The following is a 25,628-nucleotide window of genomic DNA, read 5'->3' on the forward strand; positions in this document are numbered from 1 at the left end:
TCAAGCCCTGTGTTGGGCTTCATGCTGGGTGCGGTGCTTGCTTAAAAGAAAAAAAAAAAATAGCGTTAGTAAAAACCCTCTTCTTCATTGCTTTTCTTAATCCTTATGGATTTCATTTCATCCTCAGGGCTAGTGGTACTTTTATTAATCGCATGTTACTTAGCAAAAAAACAAAAACAAACAAACAAACAAAAAAAGCTCAGGAAAGGAAATGATCCTGGGTTCACACAGAGAGAATGCAAACCCAGGTCTGTCTGGCTCCCAGCTGTGTCACACAAACCCCTCTCTGAAGAGTTAGGTCCGGCTCACACACAGAAGACCAGAGGGACAAGTTGTGTTACTATACAAATTGCTTACAAGCTCTATTATTTATATTTCTCCAACCTAACTTTGTATTTTAATTAAATAGCAGATTTGATGGATATGTTCTGTATATGTCTTATTGCTAAGGAACTCTGAGGAAAGAAAAGAGGTCAGCGTATTTTAGCAGTTCTGTTTTGAGCAATGCTGGTGACAAAGGGGGGAAATCAATAAAGAAAACTGTGCATTAGGAAAGAAACACTGGACTAGTGGTAAATCAGAATGTCTTAAGCAGAAACCAGACAAAACTGGATCTACTTAATGCCTTCCCACAGTTTTTCAAAGCCCATGTAACAGAATTAAAGGGGAAATAATTTATATTGGTTTGGGTGAGAGAGAGAGAACTGATTTCAACCATTTCTTGTAAATTTGTGCTTGTACCCAAGAACTTCTGTCCTCCCCTTCCGGCCAGCAGCCTCTGTGCTCACTGGGAAAGTGCAAATGTGCCCAGTCAGGAGGAAAGAGCTCTTAGCTTGCAGAATATCCAGGAGCAAGGTACCAGAGAGCCAATCTAATAAGCCTGACACCCAAGAAAGGCAGAGTCATCTGAGAGCTTTGGAAGTGTCCCAGGAATGTGATGGGCCTTTGAACTAGTTGACAGAAACTGATTTTATTTTGTTTGCTTTACAATGACACACTAACATATGATGTGGTGTGTGTGATATGCTTACATATGTGGTTTTGTATGTGATGTGTAGTGTGTCCATGTGCAAGACAGATATTGTGTACATATATATGATGTAGTATATGTGCGATTATGATTTGTGATTGTGTGTGTGTAAATATGATGAGAATCTATATCAGAGACAGAAAGCAACTGCCCCTCTACTCAGTGAGGGGAATACACTGCAGCAAGAGACCAACGATGACCAGCAATGCACCAAAGAGCAGGACAGGGCAGAGACAGGGAGCAAGGGAGGATTCCCATTGGGAATCAACAGAGCCTTTGACTGCAGGAAACACAACCAGATCTGGATTCAGAAAAAAACAGTTCTTATGTAAATTACAGTGAAACTAAACATTGGTCTTCGCCTATCAGTTTGATCAATATTAAAAACAGTGATAATATTGAGGGCACCTGGGTGGCTCAGTGGTTGAGCATCTGCCTTTGGCTCAGGTCATGATCCCGGGGTCCTGGGATTGAGTCTGGCATCAGGGTCTCACCACAGGGAGCCGGCTTCTCCCTCTGCCTATGTTTCTGCCTCTCTCTGTGTGTCTCTAGTGAATAAATACATAAATCTTTAAAAAAAGATTAATAATATCTAATTTTGGCAAAGGTATATAAGCCATTTGTACACATCTGGTGGGAGTGTATCTACGACATTTCTGAAGGGCCATATATAATGTATATAATGGGCCATTATATCCTATAATGTAAATCATGTACATGTTTAACTCAGCAATACCTCTTTGGGGAAATGAAATATCATAGAAAGGAATATCACAGGAATCAAATATCATAGGAAATGAAGGGATGACTGTGGAAAGATGTAAGTGAAAAAATATTCTTTCCAACACCCTATGTAATGGGAGGCAATGCCCATCACTGAAGGATCTATTAAATAAATAACAATATTGCTGTTGGAAGGATGAGTTGTAGGTCTGGAGATAATTACCCAGAAAAGTGACCAATATATGGTGTTAGGTAAAAGATCACATTGCAAAATGGAAAGTGTTGCATCTTTTGTTTCAGAAAAAAAAAAATTTACATTTACATTTATAGAAAATATTTGGAATGATCTATAACAATATGTCAACAATGGGTTTTGTCTGGTAGGTGATAACATTGCCAGAGAGGGGAGAGAATTGCATTTTCTACTTTATATGTAGTCTTTTAATTTCTACATTTGGGGGGAAATAACAGTAAGGATTTTGCCATTGAGGAAAAGAAGGAAGTTTTCTCATACACTATCGTAGAGCAGACTCAGTCTTTCCATTTTTGATCTGAGACCACAGCCAGATTACTAGGCTACACAAAAAACTGAAACATTGCATTCTCCAGATTTCCAAATCTGTTTTCCGACTGATTCGTAGCCTGGTACTTCCTGAGCAGGCTGTGCTCCTGCAACCATCTCTCTGCAAAACGGAGCTGCTATGCTAGACAAGCAGGAGACAAGTCTTTTTCTGAGAGCCCAGCTAGCTAATACGCACTGACAAATAGAAAGAAAAGAAGAGCTTTGGCTCTTTAGGACCTTATGGATGGTTTAATTTGCTCCAATAGTAAAAATGAAAGCAAAGGGTAAATATGCTCTTAAAACAAAACCACCAAACAGCATTAAGAATGCATGCTACTCAGCGTACAGATGTACAGATCACCTTTTTATATATAGCAATAATGTTTAGATTTCAAAGTGTATAGTAGAATAATGAAGCAGCATCCTACATCCAACAATGCTGTAGCTCTATCCAATTGCTTGGGGCTTTGTTTTCTGCCTGTGACTTGCTGAAATAGAGCCTTCATCATTTATCGCATGTCTTGCTTTCACAAAGCACACTACCATAGCTCTCCCGTCTGCGAAAAAATGGCTTTTATTACAGGGGAAAAGACACTGCAAGCCATAAAAGGTTTCATTTTCTATCACAATTTTTCCGAAGTTATTATGAATTTAATATTTTTCTGATGGCCTAACAATTTTCCAAGTGGGTTTTTAAAATTCTTTTATTGATCTTTAATCACTGTGATTTCCTAAAACATTTTCTCTTTCTCTCTCTGCCCTCTCTTCTTCACCATCATCACTTCTCATTTCTTTGTAATCTATAAATAAAATCCTAAGTATATTAGACGCATTCTATTTAAAAGAATTCTGGGAGAAAAGCCTTTTGGGAAACAAAGAATTATGTAGGCCAACTCTATAACTTAACCTGTTTTGCAAATTCCCCCCATTTGAATCTGGATTGCTTATTAAATGATTATGCATCCACATTTTCCTTTTTCTTGTGTATAAAAAAATAAGTAGGAGGAGAGAAGGAAGACCTTGAGACAATTTGCAAATTAATGGCAATTGAATCAGGAACCCTAATTCTCAGTTACAAACAAGGACTAATCCACAGAAATTAAAAAAAAAAAAAAAATCCTGAAAACAGATAACTTCCTTGAGGGAAAACATGCAACTATTAGCTCGTGCTAATTTCTCTGACAAGACTATTGGTCAGGTTTACCTGGGATGCAGCTTCTTTTTCTTGGGTAAAGACTTCTTTAATCTTCCTGACATCAACATTTTGTCAGTGACCTGAAGGAGGACATGAGGAAGCAGTAAAGCAAAAGTAAATAACTATAGCCTCATATACAGAGTCTGGAATTAAAGGAATGGAGCCAGAAAGACAGTCCATATGGTCATCTCTCTTTGTATATGTTCACATCACAACAGGAAAATATGCGAGGTGCCTATAGGTGCATATTTTGACACCAGACAAAATACATGGCAAAGGATTCTGAATTAGGTCTAGCTCTTTGACTTTGAATCTTACGTGACCTTGTAGCTGGTGTACAGCAACTCTCAGCCTCAAGTCTCTCTCAGTTGCTTGGAATCTTATTGTGGAAGATTCAAACACTACAGAGACTTAAGTAGACTGGAGTCTCTTTCACATTTCTAGTCCCACACCAGGGGACTACTGATACTTTGGCGTTCAGGACTTTTCCATCTCACCACATAGATATAAATACAGAAAAACATTTCCTTTTTATTGTATTCGTAGACTTCTACAGCTTTGGTGATCGCTTCTACAGCTTTTACAGCAAATTATTGCCCACTGTCGGTTCCCCTCGCTGAATGGGTAGCATACATGGCTGCCCACTGCTATGTGATTTGTGGTCTCTCCCAAAAGGTACATTTGAGACCGTGGAAATTTGCATATGCAATTGGAACACCCCAGATGGATCTCAGGCAAGTTGGAAATAATGTGATGTGAAAATTTGGGCATTGTCGTATGAATGATGGTGCTGTTCTCTGAATAAGGGAGCCACAGAGAGGGGCCAGTACTCCATTTACTGTGGCTACATAATAAATTACCCCAAAACTTAGTGCCTTACAATGATAATGAAATTTAACGTTTCCTCACATGGTTCTGGGATTTAATTGGGCCCAGCTGGGCAGTTCCCCTTCAGGCTTGCTCAAATGTTTGCCGGCAGAGGGTGGCTCACTCACTCATATGTCTGATACTTGGGCTGGAAAGACTAGAACATCTGGGGATCTTCTGACATTTTTCTTTGTCCATTTGATATATCCACATGATCTCTCCAGCATGGTGGCTGTAGAGTAGCTGGACATCTTACCTGATGGCTCGGGACTTCCAAGGTACATATTCCAAGGGAGAGCAAGTCATGTACAAGCTGCATCCTCACTATGGGCTAGCCTTGGAAGTCACACAACATCACCTCTGCTGCACACTGTCAGTCCAAACAGCAGTCACTGAAAAACAACATTCAAGGGGAGAGAGCATAGACCCCCACCTCTTGGTGAGAGAACTGTCTCAGTTTAAGAAGCACATGGGAAGTGGGATATATATCTAGCCATTTTTGGAAAACACAGTCTGCCACAGCCAGATTTAAGAACGGCAAAATGAGCTCGTAGAGATCATGTCAAAATTCTTGTGAGCTGAAAATTATTATTGCCACTATTAAAATGACTACTTATTTAAAAATTCTCACCCAAACTACTGGTGAATATGAGATGATTAGTATTGAAATTGATTTATAATTATGCTTTTATTTGTCATTAAGGGGAGGTATTTTGCCCATCTTCATGTCACTTTAATCAGTATATTAATAACCATTTATATGAATAAAATTCATTGATCCCTGCTTCTCAGAGCTTTTTTTTTGCATAACCTTTTGCGAAGACAATTACTGAAAACATGTAAAGTACAGTATAAATAAGATTAATGGGAAGACTTTATTATAAATGCATCAATAAATTGTTCATAGTAAGCCTAATTTCCTTACCTTCAGTGAATAAAGATCTAAGAGGAGAAAATAAGACTATAAAACAAGTTATTTATTCAGAAAGCTGCAAGTTTCTGGGAACCCTGTACTGTAAAAAAGCAAAAAACTCAATGAAGAATGGAGTTGAAATAAGAAATTGACCAGGCAGAGATTTTTATCTGCATTTCTGAATTATTTATATCAAACTGGTCTCTGTTATTCGGTTAATACAATTCAAAAATGCAAAAAGTTATTAAAATGCTCACATTTTCAATAATTATGAATACTTGAATGAAAATATGAGATTTGCAATTATATGAAAGCTAATGTGTTAATTAATTCATGGCACAATTTCTAGTTATCAAGTGTTTCATCAGCTACTGGTTGTTATACCAAAAAAAGGCTATATCTACTATATTAGGTTAAAGTTAACTGACCTATATAATGAGGCATTAATAGCCACGGCATGCCCTTTGCCGTCAAATCTGTACAGTTTCCAATGAAACAAAATAGTTTTCCTGTTGAATATCAAATCCTAATCTTCATATCTGGCACAAAACAGGAATCAGACTTTCAAAGGAACTAAATATCACAATACTTTAAGTATTCATACCAGAACATTCTAGACTAAACATTTCACCTACCAGATAACAACAGCACAAATAGCCAGTTTATTTTGGAATTAATTATTTTAAGTCCTATGATCTTGGGGGGAAAGAAGGTTCTAAAATCGTGATGCCAAAATTTCTGGTCAGCTTGAAAATTTTGCACGTGCCAGAAACCTAACTCCGTGTCCCTTGAAAATGGAATGGATTGGTTCACATAATTGAAAGATCCAGGATAACCCTTCCTGTGAAGTTGGTGTCAGCAACTCGGGTGACACAGTCTCCTGCTCACTGTATATATTGAATACTGTCTGCCTCTCAAGGGAGATCATCCAACACCATGACTTAAAATACCGACCTTTAAAGCACTGCAGCAAGGAAGGAGAAGAGAGAGGGAGAGAGGCAGGAGAGGGAGAAGAGGAGGACAGAGGGAGGAGAAAAAGGAAAAGGGGATAAATGCAATCAATGTGCTAAACCTGTGATAACTTTTGAATCTGGATGGTAAGAATCTAGGAATTCATGACATGTTTGCCCCTGATTTTGTAAGTTTTTCCAATTTTTTTTTAAACTTAAGCTTTAATTTGTGAAAGATTGCTTCAGAAGGAGGAGGGAATAAAATAAGAAAGGAAGAAGCACTGGATCAAGGAGACAAGACCCACACAGAAGAAGGGTGAGATCCAAAGATGACTATGCACAACCGACGTGGGGGGACAAAGATCGGAGCAGAAGGATCTGTATCCCAAAGAGCAGAATAAAGGGGCACAGGGGAAGGAGTGACAACTAACAGATGCTCAGACTTGTGAAACTATTTAGGGAAAGATTCTTCAATGTGTACAGCAAATCTAGTGAAGCATTTGGAAAAAAGTAAGAGTGGGTATATAGGGGATCCAGGGACTAAAAAAAAAAAAAAAAAAGGCAGTTTTTAATTTCAAGAAAGAATTTTTAAAAATATAAGAAAAGAAATGTAATCATGGTATAACAGTAGCCTATTCAGTAAATAAATATATATTTACATAATAATAATAATAATAATAATGTAAAGACTGATTTTGACTTTACTAAAATTATGGCTATTACTCATAGTAGGAAAAAGAAAGGAGCAAATTTGGAGACTGGTAGAAAGCTAACTCAACTATCATAAATGCAACTCAGTAGAAAATATCTAAACTTCGGAATCAAGTGAAAAACAGTATACTGAAGTTAATGTCAGAAGAGAGAGCAAAAATTGTTAAAAGCAGTCTACTTAGAGGTAAAGAGGAACAGGACAGGGTGCTGCCATTTTTTTATTGTTTTATGACTATATGCATATATTCTATTGCACTGACATTTTTTTAAATGGGAGCAAACATTTTTTAAGTTGATGAAACAAAAAAATAAAATTTTACATGATCTTTAAAAATTTATTCTTGAAAACGTCTAGCTCATTTTTATGCATTACTTCAGGAGTTTAAAAAATACAAAACACACTAGGCAAAAAATGAGTCTTAATGTCTGCCTTTGAGCAAAGCAGAAGGCATGGTCTCTAACACATCACCATTAAGGCATCCCTAGGCTTGGAAAAGAAGCCATTCACTGAGGGCTTTTAATTTCCCATAGGGGAACTCAAGTGGTCATCAATAAAAACCGTATTCTGTTACTCATCATCAGGGAACTACAGATCAAAACCACAATTAGATACTACCCCACACCTGTCAGAATGGCTAAAATTAACAACACAGGAAACAACAGGTGTTGGTGAGGCTGTGGAGAAAGGGGAACCCTCGTACACTGTTGGTGGGAATGCAAACTGGTGTAGCCACTCTGGAAAACAGTATGGAGGTTCCTCAAATAAATAGAAATAGAGCTACCCTATGACTCAGCAAAAATACCACTAGGTATTTACCCAAAGGATACAAAAATACTAATTCGAAGGGGCACATGCACCCTGATGTTTATAATAACACTATCAACAATAGTCAAATTATGGAAAGAATCCAAATGCCATCAATGGATGAATGGATAAAGCAAATGTTGTATATAGATACAATGGAATATTACTCAGCCATCAAAAAGAATGAAATCTTGCCATTTGCAGCAATGTAGATGGAGCTGAGTGTATTATGCTAAGCAAAACAAGTCAGTCGGAAAAAGACAAATACCATATGATTTCACTCACATGTGGAATTTAAGAAACGAAACAGATGACGGTAGGGGAAGGGAAAAGAGAGAGAGAGGCAAACTGTGAAACTCTTAACTATAAAGAACAAACTGAGGGTTGCTGGAGGGAAGGGGGATGGAGGATGAGCTAAATGGGTGATGGGGCACTTGTACTGAAGGGCACTTATGATGAGCACTGGGTGTTACATGTAAGTGATGAATCACTAAATTCTATTCCTGAAACCAATATTACACCATACATTAATTAACTAGAATTTAAATAAAAAATCTGCAATAAAGCGAAAGTTTAACTTTTAACCAAAAACCAAAAAAAAAAAAAAAAACTTATTCTAGTAAACTAGTTAGCCAACTTGTAAAGTGATTTATATAAATCTGTGAAAGCAGAATAGATTTGAATTAGGTCTTAGAGAGAGTGTGATCATTGCAAGTGTGTCTTTCTGAATCCTTTTAGGATTTTTAGTAGTTATAGAATTGTGGGATCCAATAAAGAGTGGTAGCATGGAGCTTGATGAAAGAGAAACCACAAGATCTGTGTTTTGACACCAACTACACAAGCAACAGTAGTGTGCATCTTACAAGTTATGAGCCTCAGTTTCCTGGTCTGTAATTCCCTTCAAGTTTGAAAACACTATGATTTTGGATTGATTCTCTTTTTTTAAGATTTTATTTATTAATTCATGAGAGAGAGAGACAGAGACACAGGCAGAGGGAGAAGCAGGCTCCATGCAGGGAGCCTGATGCGGGACTCGATCCCGGGTCTCCAGGATCACACCCTGGGCCAAAGGCAGACGCTCAACCGCTGAGCCACCCAGGTGCCCCTGGATTTGATTCTGACGAGAAATGCCAGTGTGACAGTGTGATGTGAGTAAGAAGTAAAAGGCTGGTTATTGTTTTACTTTGTTTTCATTTTAAATTTAGGATCATGCTGATTTGGTATTACGAACGTTCAGAACTCATAAAGGGAATATGTTATATATATATAATGAACAACCTTCACCCAGGCAAGAAAAGAACTAGAAGGGCTTTTCTGAAGCCAAAAAGTAGCAAAACAGCTTGTCCTTTAAATTCCAAGTACCTTTTGACATGAAGATACAACAAAAAGAAAAAAGAAAAGAAAAAAAGAAAAAACTCTAAAGGACAAGAGAAAATAATGACCCTGTGAGAAAGGCTATTTGATCAGTCGAATAGATGAGGTCAAAACATTCACTTACCAGAGTCTATCTACTTGGCCTTGTGTTGCAAGGACTCAGAAAAAAATATTACCCCATCTCATGTGTATGAGATGCAGGGAAATAAAATAAGTCAACGGAACAGCAGCAGAGTTTGGGGCCACGCTGAGAATATCTCTAGGCTTTATTTGACTTCATGGTCTCTTTTGAGCTACTAACGAGTTTTCTTCGTTTTTCCTGACCGCTGCTCTTCTAGCTTCTCTAAGTATGTACATCCCTCCTCTAAGCGTATGCAAACATCCATTGCAGACAGAGTCCTGGAGGGCATAAGAGGGGGCACATGTGGCATTATGAATGGGGGCAGGAATTGTAACCAAACAGGCAAGAAATAACCCCCAAGTCAAATGTCCCTGTCTGCTCATTTCTCACTAGCATGACCCAGAAGACAGAATTATTCCTTTCTCTGCTTTTTGAGTCCCAAAGTCCTTTTTAGGGTTTCCTCTGTTTCACCTCTTATTGATACCTTCCCTGATTCAGGTCAGTGAGCATATAAGACCACCTGTGGGAAGATGCTTTCCCCCACCCCAAAAGAGACATATCTAGTCAGTCGATCAGCTATAACACTACTGGGAATGAGGAATAGGAGGAAATCACAGAAGAGTTAGTGTTTGTTGGTTGTTTACTAAGTATCAGACATTATGTTAAGTGACTGTTATGTCATATTTGTCTCATTATTCCAAAATGCTTAGGTCCCACTGCCGGAGGTCACCCAAATCGAAGGTGGTATGCACAGCACCCGAATGCGTCTCTGTCAAGCTCCAAAAGCCCCAGTGTGCTTACCTCTATGCAATAGTGATTGCAAAAAAGGTCAGGGTATGTCACTGTAATAGTCTATTTACCACTCAGAGCACATGGGGGTGGGTGATGGCTTAAAAGAACTTTACATGCTTAAACAGAGTTCACAAAGCTCACCACCTGGTATGTTGTCATCAACACTAGTTACTTAGTTCACAAACCTTAGCTACATAAAAATCACTGGAAAACGTATTTGAAATAGATTTGTAGGGGGCACCTGAGTGGCTGACCAGTTAAGCATCTGCCGTTGGCCCAGGGTGTGATCCCGAAGTCCCAAGATCCAGTCCCACATCGGGCTCCCTGCATGGAGCCTGCTTCTTCCCCTGCCTGTGTCTCTGCCTCTCTCTCTCTCTCTGTGTCTCTCATGAATAAATAAATAAAATATTTTTAAAAGAATAAATTTGTAGGTTCTTCTCCAAAACAATGAATCCAAACCTGTGGGAGCAGGACCTGTGTTACCAGCATCTTTAACAAGTTCTACTGGTGATTCCTGCATAGATGACCCTTGTCCCACAAGTTGAGAAACACTTACTGAACATCTTTTGACAGATTTTTCCTCTAACCCAGCCATTCTCAAAGCGAAGCCCCCAAACTGGCAACACCAGCAGCATCTGAGAACTTGTCAGACATGCAAATTCTCGAACCCTACTCCAGATCTTGCTGAGTCAGAAATTCTGGAGATTGGGCCCAGTGATCAGTATTTTAACAAGCCTTCAAGGTGATTCTGATGCTTATGAAACAGTGAGAACCATTTCTGCTCTAATCCATCCTGATCCTGAATTTTCAGGCCTGCTCCACATTTCCAATATCATGGAAAAGCAAGCATCCAACACCTTCATGGTTTTATCCTGAGTTCGCAACCAATCCCACCACTCTCTGGGCAGCTCAGTCCCTCATCTTTGGACTGTCTAGTCAACACTGTTGGTTGTCTACCCAACATCCAGTCTTTTCTTCCCCTTTCTCAACAGAACCCCACTGTTGTTCAGCCATATACTCCATTTTTACTGGAGTATGATCTGTATTACAGATCAACCAACGTGCCAGTTAACACATGACCCAGTGATAGCTCTTGGCCAATAGATTGGCATGTGATCTGTTTGTCCAATCAAATTAAAGCAAATGAATTATATTCTTTGATCAAGGAGAAGGTTTCTTTCTTTTCTCTGTTGCTGGGCATAAACAAGGAAGCAAGCAGCGCCTGTTGCCAACAACAACTTGCTACCGTAAGGGGAATCACCATCAGGACAGCAGAGCACAGAGTTAGATAGACCTCAGGCCCTTGAAAATATCAGTGAACTCCAATCCAGATTCCTGCTCTTGGGCCCACCACCTCCCTCACATCTACATGACTAGTTCTGTGAGATAATGCACTTACTCATTGTTTAAACTAGCTCCATATTCATAACCAAAACTGGTCATTCCTAAAAAACAAACATTCTCTAAGGCCCCCTCAGGTTGATTCTCCTTGGATTCCTCCCATCATCATTTGGTCCGCAGCATTCAGACTCCTGTATCTGAGGGACAAAATTCCCTGAAGAGACTCCTTTCTTACTGACCTGCCTCTGGTAAGTTACTGCACTTGTGCCTGGCTTTCTCAAGCCCCCAGATTTGTGCAGTATTAATGTATCTCTTCTCAAGTTTCTTATGTTCCCTAAACTCTGATCATTTTCTCAAAGTTCCTCTTAATGTAAAAATTAGGGTCATACTTTTGATTCATATTTCATGATTTTGGGGAAAAGCAGAAAGTCTGAGATACTACAAGTTGGGTTGATCCAACTGTGGATATGCTATAAGAAACACATTAGCGGGATCCCTGGGTGGCGCAGCGGTTTGGCGCCTGCCTTTGGCCCAGGACGTGATCCTGGAGACCCAGGATCGAATCCCACGTCGGGCTCCCGGTGCATGGAGCCTGCTTCTCCCTCTGCCTGTGTCTCTGCCTCTCTCTCTCTCTCTGTGTGACTATCATAAATAAAATTAAAAAAAAAAAAAAAGAAACACATTAGCTTCATCGTAAGATAAACCAGACTGTACCTGGAAATCCAAACCCATATAACCACTCAAATGTCTATTATTGAAAACATACATGAAAGGTTATTTCCTTAAGACCAATTTTCCCCCAATAAAAGAATGATTTTACTTCAGGGTTTTAATTTCTCTTTGGAAACAAGAAGTAGAGAATTGCATTTTGTTAGTTTGGAGCATTTTTCTATTTTTGGCCTCCCATGACTTGGAGAATTTTGTCATGTACAGTGTATAAATCTCTCTGCTAAGATAGCCTGGACACTGGAGCTGCATATAATTTGAGATGGGAAACAGCATACATTTTAACCAAACCCATAACGTGGCCTTGGATATCATTAATGTTTTGTTTTGAACAATTGCAGTAACTTTGGGGAGCAACATCAAAAAGCACTGTGTCTTCAGTTAAAATGCCCATCAGTGCCTTTCAGAGTAGGATGGATAAGGAAGCCATCAACAGACCCCATCGACACATTGCTCTAGTGCTCTGATGGCTTCCTCCAGGAAGCACTGCAACAAACCCAACTTGACTTTTAAACACTTGTGGATTAAAAAAAAAAAAAAATGCTAAAAGACTAAAAGACTGTAAGGTAGAAGAATTTCCCAATCCTGTTAGAGCCCTACACTAGCCATGTTTTCCACCCAGTCCTGCTTTGAGGATTATGGGCATAGCCAACAATAAAGTCACATCCTGTTTCCCTCAGTTATGTTTCCTTTTATTATCTCCTTTGGGGATATTCATGGCATATACCCTCAGGGGGAGAAATTACCACAATTTGGGGCCTGTTTGGGGGCTTTCCTGGATTCTCTATGTACAATAGCATATTAGAGACATCCTAAAACTCCAATTGTCAACATAAATTCTATGTTAACAGGATATCACACCATCTAAAAATATATGAGATGTTCTATTAACCAGGAAGAGCAACATAACTAACATATCTACCCTGTTCAAGTAAAATAGCTCCTGAGATTTGGTGACATCCTGAGTCACTATTCTGGGAGGCCTGGTGGCTCAGCGGTTGAGCAGCTGCCTTTGGCTTAGGGAAGTGATCCCGGGTCCAGGAATCAAAGTCCCACATGGGGCTCCCTGCATGAAGCCTGCTTCTCCCTCTGTCTGTATCTCTGCCTCTCCCTGTGTGTCTCTCATGAATAAATAAATAAAATCTTTTTTTTAAAAATTGTAGATTCTTTGTGAATAACCCAATGAGTTTGAGATTAGCTCTAGTAATAAGGGAATTTAATAATTTTTTTTTAAAGATTTTATTTATTTATTCATGACAGTCACACAGAGAGAGACAGAGAGGCAGAGACACAGGCAGAGGGAGAAGCAGGCTCCATGTAGGGAGCCCGACGTGGGATTCGATCCCGGGTCTCCAGAATCGCGCCCCGGGCCAGAGGCAGGCGCCAAACCGCTGCGCCACCCAGGGATCCCTAATAATTTTTTAAGGAGGTACAAAGGGCACAGACTCTGGAAGAAGACACCTCTAGGTACAAGTACTGGTTCCTCCATTAACTATGTGATCATAAGCAACTTATAGTACCTCTGTAGGTATTCTCATCCTCAGTCTAACATCCTAAGGTTGTTTCAGGGATTTGAGATAATATTTGTAGAGTACCCAGTTCAGTACCAAGCACATTGGACATACTAAACAAACATTAGATCCCTCAGCCTTCTTAAATTCAAAACCGATACAAGGATCTTTATTATCTGGAATATTGTTGTTTTTTTTTTAATTTTTATTTATTTATGATAGTCACACAGAGAGAGAGAGAGAGGCAGAGACATAGGCAGAGGGAGAAGCAGGCTCCATGCACCGGGAGCCCGATGTGGGATTCGATCCCGGGGTCTCCAGGATCGCGCCCTGGGCCAAAGGCAGGCGCTAAACCACTGCGCCACCCAGGGATCCCTATTATCTGGAATATTGTATTAATCAAACTACATATTCCTAGTTACGATGGAAAACTACTAAGGTAATCATATGAAATATTAAAATTCCTTTACCCCAAACTCTGCTATGTCTATTAGAATGTCCCTGTGCATAACAATACTTAATTGGCATTTTGCCTAAATAAAAAAAATTGGCTCTTTATCATTCTTCCCTCATCTAGTCCATTCTTCACAATTGAATGTAGTTGCTGTGAATATCAGTCTGCAACACTATTGTGAGGAGAGTCCTGTGTTGTGTGACAGAAGGTTTATCAGTGTTCACTTAACAAATGAACATCTTGGGGGCTAATCTCTGAACTCCGTGAATATGTTACCTTATATGACAAAAGAGACTTTACTGATGTGATTACATTAAGGATCCTGAAATATAGACACTACCCTGGATTATCCACGGGGGCCTAATGCAATCACAAAAGTTCTTAAAAGAGGGAGGCAGGAGGGTCAGAGCCTGAGAAGGCGCTGTGAGGATGAAGCAGAGGTCAGAGTGATGTAGCCTGGCCGGGCAAGGAATGCAGGCAGCCTCTAGAAGTGGGGAATCGCAAGGGAATGGATTCTTTCCTGGACACCCCAGAAGGAACACGGCCATGCCCACCTGGTTTGATGTTCTGACATCTAGAATTTTAAAACAATAAATCTGTGTTGTGTTATGCCACTACATTTGTGGTAATTTGTTATAGTAGCAATAGGAAGGAAATGAATACATTAGATATCATCAAAGTTAAAAATCAATGTTAAAGAAGTATAAAAGGCCAAGCTACAGACTGGGATCAAGTAGTTACAATGCATATATCTAATAAAAAGCCTGTACCCAGAATATATATAGAAATCTTGCAACTCAATATCAATAAGACAACCCAATGTAAAAATGGGCAAAAAAATGTTAACAGATACTTACAGAAGAAGTTACCTGCCTGCTTATAAACGTGTGCAAAGACACCTAAAATCATCAGTTATGAGAAATGAAATTTAAAGGCACAATGATATCTCACTGCACACTGGTTAAAATTTAAAATAGAATACCAACTATGGGCAAGTATGTGGAACAACTAGAACTCACAGACAATGCTTACAGGAATATAAAATGGTACAACCACTTTGAAAAACAGTTTGTTGATTTTTTTTATAAAGTTAAATATATATTTACCCGTAGCCCAGAGATTCCACTCCTTGGTATTTACTAAGGAAGGAAGGAAAAGGAAGGAAGAGAAGGAGGAAGGGAAGGAGGGAGGGAAGGAAACAAGGAACCATATGAGCCCCAAATTGGAAACAACCCAAATACTCATCACTAGGTTGAACAGGTACACAGAATGCAGTAAATCCATACCATAGCATGCTACTAAGCAAGAAAAAGAGAACAAACTGCTGATATAAGCAAAAACACGAGTGAGTCTCAAAAACATTATGCTGAGTTTAAAAAAGGGGAGGCAGCCACAAAAGGGTATATAAGATACAATTCCATTCATATGAAATTTTAGAAAAGACAAAGTAATTTAGAGGGACAGAAAGCAGCTCAGTGGTGGCTTGGGGTGGAGGGTGGTGAAGGACTCATTGCAGAAGGCAGGGGGGACTTTTCACAGTAATGCAAATGTTCCATACCTTAATTGGGACGATGGTTAGACCAGTAACACATATTTGTATGTAAAACATAACTTCATGAAATTGGTCTTTAAAAAGTCATAGTGATGAATCCAACATTGGGAATTGGAAAAATGAATGTAATGCATATTCCAACTCATGGGCGCCATAGGGAGAGCAACAAGAACAGGATGTCAGTACGTCCTATGGATGAGTAGTTGGATAAGCCTTGGTACTCTGCCAATGGGACCAGTGTCATGGGCTGACATTCGGCATTGTTCAATGTCTGACAAAAATTTTCTAATGAGAGGTGGTTAGGCAATATGTGAGAAAATCAATTCTCCCCTTTTGGGGAAAAATAGGTTTTAGATAGGAAAGTGTTATCCCCTATACATACCTTGTACATCAGAGGGCTGAACAGAATGGATTTGAAGGAACTACATGGAGATACAGTCTGGAGGAGAGAATTTTCTGGAATTGGTTGAATAGTCACAGCTCTCTAAACCAAAACAAATAAGAGCACAGTCTTCATCAGAGCCTCGAGGATCCTCCACTTACTGTGTGACTACTGCTTTGAAAATGGACAGCCCTGCGTTGCAAAAGGCTCCCTGCTGATTCCACAGTAAGTGAATAAATATATTACTTCTTATTGGTATTTATCTGAACTGGCTAAAGACAATGTGGGTGTTGTCTCTTGAATCGCAGTACAAAAATTTGTATTTAGGTTATGCAGTTGTACAAAGATGCATCACAGTTCACCAGAGAAGCTCTTCTTAGGGATAAGGATACCCAGTTATTTCATCAGAAGTTAGAGGAATGAATGTATATGTCTGTGTGGGCCTCTTAACCCAGGGCTAGCCAAGCACTCTTCTCTTGGAAACCTGTCTGCCAAGACTCAAGGGAATGACCAAAACACTAGCAAGCGTTCCTAATGCTGTTGATGTCCAACTTCATCCCGGCCTTTTCCACCCTACCAGTGAAGAGGAAGAATGAGAAGGTCACTACTCATTCCTTCACTTAATTAATAAAGGAGAGTCAGGTAATGTTGAAGTTCAAAAAGAGTTGTGTACCTAACCACCAGGATAGGGGTGGTTTAGGGAGGCACAGTAGACTGAATAACAGGTCCTCAAAGATGTTCACATCCTAAGCTTCAGAACTTATGAATACATTTCTTTATATGGAAAAGTAGACTTTGCAGATGTGATTAAGGTAGGGACCCTGAGATAAGGAGATTTTCCTGGATCATCTGGCCAGGGCCAGATAAGAGAGGAGCAGTAGAGTAAGAGTCAGAAGATGAGGCAACAGAAGCAGAGTAGTGTGCTTTGAGGATGGAGGAAGGGGCCACCAGCCAAGGGCAACTGGCAGCCACTAGAAGGTGGAACCCCAAGGAAACAGATTCTTCCCAGGACCCTTTAGGGGAAACACAGTTCTGTGGGCACCTTGATCCTAGTTCATAAGATCCATTTTGGACTTCTGAACTCCAGAATCATAAGATTAGAAATTTGTCTTGTTTTATGGGATGCCTGGGTGGCTCAGTGGTTGAGCATCTGCTTTCTGCCCAGGGATGATGCTGGAGTCCCGGGATCGAGTCCCACATTAGGCTCCTTGTGAGGTGCCTGCTTCTCCCTCTGCCTATGTCTCTGCCTCTCTCTGTGTCTCTCATGAATAAATAAATAAAATCTTTTTAAAAATTTCTAAAATAAAGAAATTTGTCCTGTTTTAAACACTAAACTTGTGGTGAGCCGTTACAGCAGCAATAGGAAAATAACCCAGGAGATAGCCAAGATTTTTTCTTAAGATTTTATTTATTTATTTGAGAGAGAGAGAGAGACAAAGAGAAAGCACAAGCAGGGAGGAGGGGCAGAGGGAGAGGGAGGAGCAGGGAGCCGGATGATGCAGGGCTGGATCCCAGGACCCTGGGATCATGACCTGAGCTGAAGGCAGATGCTTAACTGACTGAACCACAGGTGCCGCTGGAGATGTCCTAGATTCTTTGAGGATTAGACGGAAATAGATACTTAAGATTCAAAAATACTAAATGTAAAGTGCTACTGTATTAAGATCACCCACTGTGATCTTTCCAAACTCAAAGAATTTTATCTCTTCTTCAGTGTGTTTGTGTGTATGTTCAGTGTATGTACAACCCACCACAGTATACAAACTGATGAAAAGGGAGTCAAGATACAAATAGAAAGTAGATATAAGGCACCTCTTTCCCATTTGCCCTCTTAGTTCTCTCCACCCCCCACTTTGGCCCCAGAAACTCAAATACATTTGTTCACTTTACCTGGGTCTGTTATATCATGTATCCTCGTATCCTCCCAGCAAAAACAAGATCTGCTCTGTTCATGGTGGGGTTTTTTTTTTTTTTTAGGTTTTTTAATGTATGTATTCATGAGAGACACAGAGAGAGAGGCAGAGACAGAGGCAGAGGGAGAAGCAGGCTCCATGCAGGGAGCCTGATATAGGACTTGATCCCGGGACTCCAGGATCACACCCTGAGCCAAAGGCAGATGCTCAACTGTTGAGCCACCCAGGCCCCCCTGCCCTATCTTTATGTAACCCGTAAGGTCTACCTTCCTACCCCCAGCCCTGAGTAACTCCTCATTGCAAAGAACCTACTTCCTATCTATTTTCATTTCTTGAAACAACTGGCAGTTTGCCACAAAAGCCAGCATTTCTTATGAAATCCAGAGCAATAATTTTATGTCTCATTCTAATTAGGTAGAGAAGGGGCACTGGAGGACCAGTCTAGCAAGGGTAATGTGATTGTCCACTAAGACGTGAATAAGGAAAGAAAGGGAGAAGGCATTAATGTAGCATCTACTATGTACCAGAAGCATCATTAAATACACGTCCTAGACCTAAATAACCCAGAAAAGTGTTATTTTTCTCTTTATAGATGAAGAAGCAAAAGCATGGAGCAGTCAAGTAACTTGGCCAAAGCTGCCCAGCTAATAAAATGGCAGAGCTAAGACCTAAACTCAGTAAGCTTAGCAACTACACAGGAATACAGAGTAGAATGAAAAAGTTCCACCATCCACTTGAGTGACCTGCCTTAGCTGCCCAGAGCCCCAGGGTTGGTTGGCTCTTTTATGAAGAATTTCCAAGTGCCACCTCATTCCAACCCTTAATTCTAATCACATCTTCTGATGGTGGTGCAGTTGTGTCTTATCTGCCAGAGAGCAGGAAATGGAAGCAGTCTTACTCTGTACTTAGCAATTCAGTATTTTGTAACAAATGAGAGCTTTGGTGGGTTTTCCCTGGGCTCCTGCTCCACTACTTTGTCAGTGCTCCCATCCAGAACAGGTTGCTGGGTGGAAAAATCCCTCCTCTGTGGGACTCTAAGCTTGGAAGCCCAAGAAAAACAGCAGAATCATTTCCTTGGGCCCCATCAAGAGCTGAAGCCCCTTGGCCTGAATCAAGGACAACTCCCAGGCAAAGGCAGGCTATTTGCAGCTCTCTGATTCTGTGATTCTGTGCCTCTCTTCTCCAGGAACAGAAGCCAGACATAAGCCCTGGGGAAGTGGGAAGAAATGAGTCGGCCTGGGAGAGACCTTGAGGCCCACCAGAAATTGGCCTCCTATTTTCTTTTTATTTATCCAAGAGAGACATCAAGAGAAATATACTGCTCCTCCTAACCCCAAATTCTCCGTGGAAACAAAAAAGAATCACAAGTAACCATTGCCTAAAAATCAATTTTGAAATAGTAGCTCCACAACATATTGAACATGCAATTTTGTATTTCTTGATAAATTGAGGTCAGTAAGTGTTACCATAATTGGCATATTGTATTTGTGTCCCCAGAGACTAAATGCATGGGGCTGGAGTGGTGGGAATTAAGAATTCTTGTTTCTGGAACTTGTTTGCTGGCAGCTCGTTTGTGCTTGATGGTCATCCAGAAGACACCAGACCCATCTGCATATGTGTGTCCTGTCATGGCTCCTAGTGATTTAAGGCTAAAATCTCTCACAGTAGAGAATATCTCTGGTCTCCAAAGGTTCAAAAATAATGATGTGCGGAGGATACAGATGCACCATTCATTTTATCCTTCTTTCTTCAACAGAAACACACACACACACACACCAGTTTTTTTTTTTAAAAAGTTACTTAAAGGCAAAGATAAGAAAAAGGCACTTTCATACAATTACACTTTCAAAAGACTTGGCAAGAAAATATTTTCAGCTGCCAAGTCAGCAATTTTCCAAAGATATCCAAACAGAAAAAAGGATTAATGGAAAAGAAATTATCAGGGGAAATTTAACTATCGTTTAGAGAACAGCAGGTGGTACACAGCACATTATTACTTTTTTATTCATTACTTGCCTCAGAGACTCAAAAAAAAAAAAAAGAAAGAAAGAAAGAAAGAAAAAAGAACCAAACTGGCAGACAGCAGCCCAGCACTGTGACCTTATGAATACCAAATCTGCACGATAATAGCATCGCTCTGACCCCGCTGTGCTCCGCCTCACACATCCATTACAGCCTTCCCTAAAGCACGCAGCAAGGAGCAGCCTCCCTGATTTGCAGAGAGGGAATCAAGCGTCAGGAGACAGAAAGACCTTCCCCGGGGGCTCTGGAGAGGCCTGGGGGACACATAGGCTTAGATGTCTCCCCTCCTCCCCCTCCTCTCTGCACCTCCCCAGCCAGCCTCCAGCCTCCGTCATCAGCCTGACTCCTCTCTGACCCCCAGCCAAATGGATCCTTCTTGCCATCCAGACAATGGGAAATGCTGACCGGGCTTGTGCAATTGGTCTAATGTGACTCCTGAGTTTTCCTTGGAGATTTTAATTTCAGAAGTTAGAAGATTTATGCCTCAGGGTGATTTGGTGAACATTTTTTTTATTGCAAAATATGCATGAAGTTTGGTAAATTGCCATGAGAAAAATAGGAGTGCTATTCTGAGTTTACATCAACTTTCAATTTATTGTAGAGCTGCTTATCCAGTTTGTGTGTTATTTATATTATTGATTCTCCGCTCTCTTGCTGTCTACCATTTTAGCCATTTTAATGCTCTCAAAACTTTCATAAAAGCATGGTAAGGAATACATTTCACCATTTTATAGTGAAATACCAGAGTAGGGAGAGAAATTTAAAATCCTAACTACTTTTCAACAGTTTGCTACAATATATGGTAAGAAAGAAGAAGTCATGGCTATAATTAAAATTGAAGGGTTGTTCGTGCATTTTACCTATTTTACTAATTAGTCTTTCAAACAATACTTGTGAAGAACTGACTGTATGTAAAATATTCTGAAAAAGAGTTCTTTGGTAGAAAAGAGAGAAGAAAACGATATATACGGTTTGCAGCCTGATAATCACATCTTATTTTTGGTTAGTGCAATTTTCAAAATGTTCTCACTTTGAAATAATATTTATTCCTTCAGTAATACATATTACATTTCTACTGTGTACCAAACTCGGAGATAGGTTCTGATATACATTACTGCTCACTGGCCAAAATCGACTTTCATTGTTTTTGGGTAAACATGCATACTCTTAACAGCTACCATTTTACTAAGAACCTGTTACATGCTAAGTACTACATTAGTACTCTATTAACAATAAAGACAGTTGAAATTCATGGAGCTCATCAGAGCTGGGTACTGTGTGTTGGGAGACAATTCTCAAAGGATCTCTCACATTCCTTCACATCTTGCAAACAGAGGCTCTGACAGCTTTTGTTCTGGATTGTCTTTTCAAGGGTATTTGCATAGCTGATAGTCTTGCAAGATAGAGCGATTGTTTTTGTCAGAGCAAAGGAGGAGGTTTACTCCCTGTCTCTTATAGAAATTTGGAGTTCCCTTAGGGGTGCCTGGCTGGCTCAGTGGGTAGAGCTAGGACTCTTGATCTCAGGTCTTGAGTTCAAGCCCCACATTGGATGTGGAGCTCACTAAAACTACATACATACATACATAAAATTAATTTAGAGAGAGGGGAAAAATAAAATAAGTAAGCAAAATATTGGAGTTCTCTAAGATGCAAGTTTCTCTCTGTAACAAACTCACTATATATACAGGCGTCACCTGGCCCTGGTAGCTTTGCCTTGTGGGAAGCAGAGCTCAGGAAACCAGTATAATTGCTGTGAGCGATAGTCATTTGTCTCTGACCCAGGAGTCTTATGTCTTTTGTTGGCATCTATGAAACCATAACATGCTAACTTGATTACAACCAAGGCAAAGTGTTCATAGCTCCTGACTCTGCTGAATGTTTTACCAACACTACTTCACTGAATCTTCCCAACGAACTCTTCATATTATCCCACTGGTAAAGATAAAGAAACCAAGGCTTGGTTGGGGGAGGAGGAATTCCTGCACAAGGGTACATAGGTGGTCTCCCCCATTGCACAATACTTTTTGTCTATAGTGAGCACAGAGCCCTGATTCCAGCCCAGATGCAAGAGTCCCTACTGTAGGTCTGTGCATGACAAATGCCTCTGAGAGAACACATTGATGAAGGCCACTGGAGCAGATAGGCCTCAGAAGGGATTTTTGGGTCTGCAAATTCCAGGCTCTACACTTGATAGAACAGATAAGACCCAAATACTAAAGCAGAGGACGCTTGAGGAGAGTCATACTTTGGAAGGAGATTCTACTGGAAGAACTGTCACATGAAAATGCTCAGGCTGGGCTTGGAAGCAAGGGGAGCCAAAGTCAGAGAAGGCAGACATGGAGACACGGGTATAATCAGAGAGGCTACACCGGCAGCTACACCATTGGCTTGATGACGACTCAAACCCCCTCCACAAGCAAAAGTCTCATTTCCGAGCTACTGAGAAGAAGACGACCTCTCAAACTCCCAGATCTGACTCATAATGAGAAGTTGCTCTGGAGATGAACAAAGCCTATTGGCTGCCAACTCTGTTAGCCCAAAGTGTCTTTCCCATATTACTAAGACAGATGACAGAAGCCACAGCACGAGCCTCTTAATATCCTCTCAGACGCAGATCCACTGAAGAACAGCACGGAGGCCTGAGCTCTTCCAAAACCACTAAGCGCTGTGGGCAGAGAGAGGAACCCCATCCCGTGAGAGAAAACAGGAAATGGGTCCCTTAGGATTTAGACTCCTGCCACAGGAAGACAGTTTGTCAATGAGATAGACAGCATGGGTTTTCAGCACAGTGTTTCAGGAGGAAAACAAGGGTCTGCAGAAAAATCAGATGCTTTTCCTCACACTCAATGACTTAGCATGTCCAAAACTTGAATTGTACCCAGGAATGAGTCAGAATCCAACGTAGCATATGTGGGATCATTTGAACATTATCAAACGAAGAAAAGAAAAATATTACGTCTCAGAAGGCACAGCCAGCCAGCCAGCCCCAATTGTGCCCAGACCCAAGTGCATGGACAATCCTGATTTCCACATCCGGGCATTTTTTGTGATCCTTTGGGGAAAATTCACAAGTGCTATTAATAGCCTTTGACCTTAAATATATATCATGGTCAAACAGGAAAAGTTATAATTAGGAAGTGCAGTCTAGGAGGTAAAGGTCAGACAACGCTCTAAAATACTGCTTAATATACAGAGCACTGCGCGAAAGTGCTGATGCAGGAGAAATGACTATTGATTAAATCGGGTGCTTCAAATCCCCGCTAATGCCATAAAATTTAATGGATTACAAAGGGAACGCACAAACCACAAGGAAAGCTGTGGGAAGCACAGCATCAGTGCCTCTTCTAATTAAGGCAAGTTCAGAAAACATACTCTGGGTTTTTTTTTTTAAGCCAAACCTTTAAAGATGGGATAAAACTGGCATCTTTATTTATACTACCTAATGCTGTTATCCATCCCTTCTTCTTGAAGAGAATTTACTACCCACAGAAGAAACAGCCCTGGAGACTGCAGGGCTGTTGTGCCTTTTCTTTATGGCCAACATAATTTGGGCTTTGAAAAGTTCAAGCCTAACATCCCCACGGTCCTCGATCAGACTCCCTGCTCTGTGCTGTCAGTGTGCCCAACTGCAGCAATGGGGGGCCAGCCAGGGTCACCTCTATCCATTGCCATTCTCTGTGGTCACTCAAAGTCCAAGAACATGGCTCTAGAAGAGCCATTCCAGCCCGTGAGGGCGGCTCGTTCAATTGCCACCTCACTTCTAACCTCTGCACCGCTGCCAGGGCGACCCAACCAAAACAAGCCTGAGCCTGTGACTTCACTTTACAGACAAAGGCTCTTGGTTACACAGAACAGACACAACTCTGCTTGCTTCATTAGAAAAGGAATGTACTGGAAGGTTCAGAGCGTTCAGGGATTTGGTGTGCAGCCTAGAGAACCCGGTGTGGAACACAGACTTGTATCAGGAAGGCAAAGCACAGCCAAGAGGGGACATAAAAATGGTCTGCTTAGCACCGTGTCCCAGTACTGCTTTTTATGGCAGAGCCCTGGCTCACCCCCACACGTGTGGACTCCATCGCTTTTCACTCCCAGGATTAAAAGTCCCAGGCTGGGGGCGCCTGGGTGGCTGTTGGTTAATCATCTTCCTTTGGCTCAGGTCATGATCTCAGGGTCCTGGAATAGAGCCCTGCATCAGGCTCCCTGCTCAGTGGGGAGACGGCCTCTCCCCACTGCTTGTGTCCTCCCTCTGTCTCTCTTTCTGTCACAAATAGATAAATAAAACCTTTTTAAAAGAAAAAAAAAAAAAGAAGTTCCAGGCTGGAGCATCCATTTGGCATAGGCTAGGTCACACACCTGGCCTGGGCCAGCCTGGCACCTGTGCAATGGGACAGCTGCCCCACAAGGGGTAACTCCTGCCTCCAGCGACGGGAAGGGGTTTGTAGATGCCAAGCAGGCACAAACTGAATACTTTTAAATAATCTTTATTGCTTACAGCATAAAGTCTCAATTCTTTAACCTGTCATAGAAGGTGAGGATATGTCCCAGTTTCTCTGAGACAATCCTAGTTTTACATTCTTGTCCTACAATGATTATTAAGACTTCTTTCTTTTTTTAAGATTAATCAATTTATTTTAGAGAGCAAGAGAGTGAGAAAGCATCCATGTGAGAGCAGGGTTGGGGGTTTGTGCAAAGGGAGAAGGAGAGAGAGAATCCCAAGCATGCTCACACCCAGGGCAGAGCCTGACATGGGGCTCAATCTCACGACCCTGAGATCGTGACCTGAGCTGAAATTAAGAGTCAGACACTTAACTGACTGAGCCACCCAAGCACCTGGGAACTTCTTTTACTCTCAGAAGTGACTGGGTTGCATGGTCACTCTACTTAAGAAGCTTCTCATGACGTGGCCCCTGCCTACCTTTCCGACTTCATTCTTCACTATCCTCTGATTTGTCTTTATTCTTCAGCATGACAAAAATGCTTATAATTCCTTACCTCCAGAATGCTAGTTTTTTTTTTTTTTAAGATTTTATTTATTTACTCATGAGAGACAGAGAGAGAGAGAGAGAGAGAGAGGCAGAGACACAGGCAGAAGGAGAAGCAGGCTCCATGCAGGGAGCCCGATGTGGGACTTGATCCTGGGACCCCAGGACCACTCCCTGGGCCAAAGGTAGGCACTAAACCGCTGAGTCACCCAGGGATCCCCAGAATGCTAGTTTTACTTTCAAGTCTTTGCTCATGCTTCCTCTCTGCCTCAAATTTCCTTTACATTTTCTCCATCCCAACCTTTAATGCCCAAAAGTCTTTCTTGTGTTATATGGGTTACTGAGTTGTGTATCCCTCCCCATCCGTCATTTCTCATTTGTACACATATCTATCCTTGTGCTGACCAGATTATGTTACGATCATCTATTTAGGAATAGATGTCCCCAGAACAGACTGTTTAGGAATAGACAGTCCCAACTGTCCCCCTTAGACTGTGAGATACTTATGAGGAGCTATGATCTGCCCATCTTTGATCCATCAGGGTCGAGCACAGTGTCTGATACCTGTGAAGTGACACCCTCAAAAATAACTGATGAATGACTGAGTCATACAAATTTGAAGTAAGAGATTGGTTGTAAAATTACTGCAGTGGGGCAATAAAGGGAAAGCAGAAAGAGAGCTAGAAACAGACATGAATAAAA

The 25,628-nt window shown here is 40.8% G+C and overlaps 1 long non-coding RNA gene across 1 annotated transcript; it reads right to left on the reverse strand.

The window, feature by feature from the left end:
- Positions 1-3,519: 3,519 nt before the first annotated feature.
- On the reverse strand, positions 3,520-16,164 carry LOC111096512. The gene is made up of 3 exons (XR_005360412.1): positions 16,010-16,164; positions 4,634-4,769; positions 3,520-3,590 (listed from the first exon to the last, which is right to left on the reverse strand). It is a non-coding gene; the product is annotated as an uncharacterized LOC111096512 (long non-coding RNA).
- Positions 16,165-25,628: the final 9,464 nt, after the last annotated feature.

Source organism: Canis lupus, chromosome 6, assembly GCF_011100685.1.
Source record: "Canis lupus familiaris isolate Mischka breed German Shepherd chromosome 6, alternate assembly UU_Cfam_GSD_1.0, whole genome shotgun sequence".
In the NCBI taxonomy this organism is placed as follows: Eukaryota; Metazoa; Chordata; class Mammalia; order Carnivora; family Canidae; genus Canis; species Canis lupus.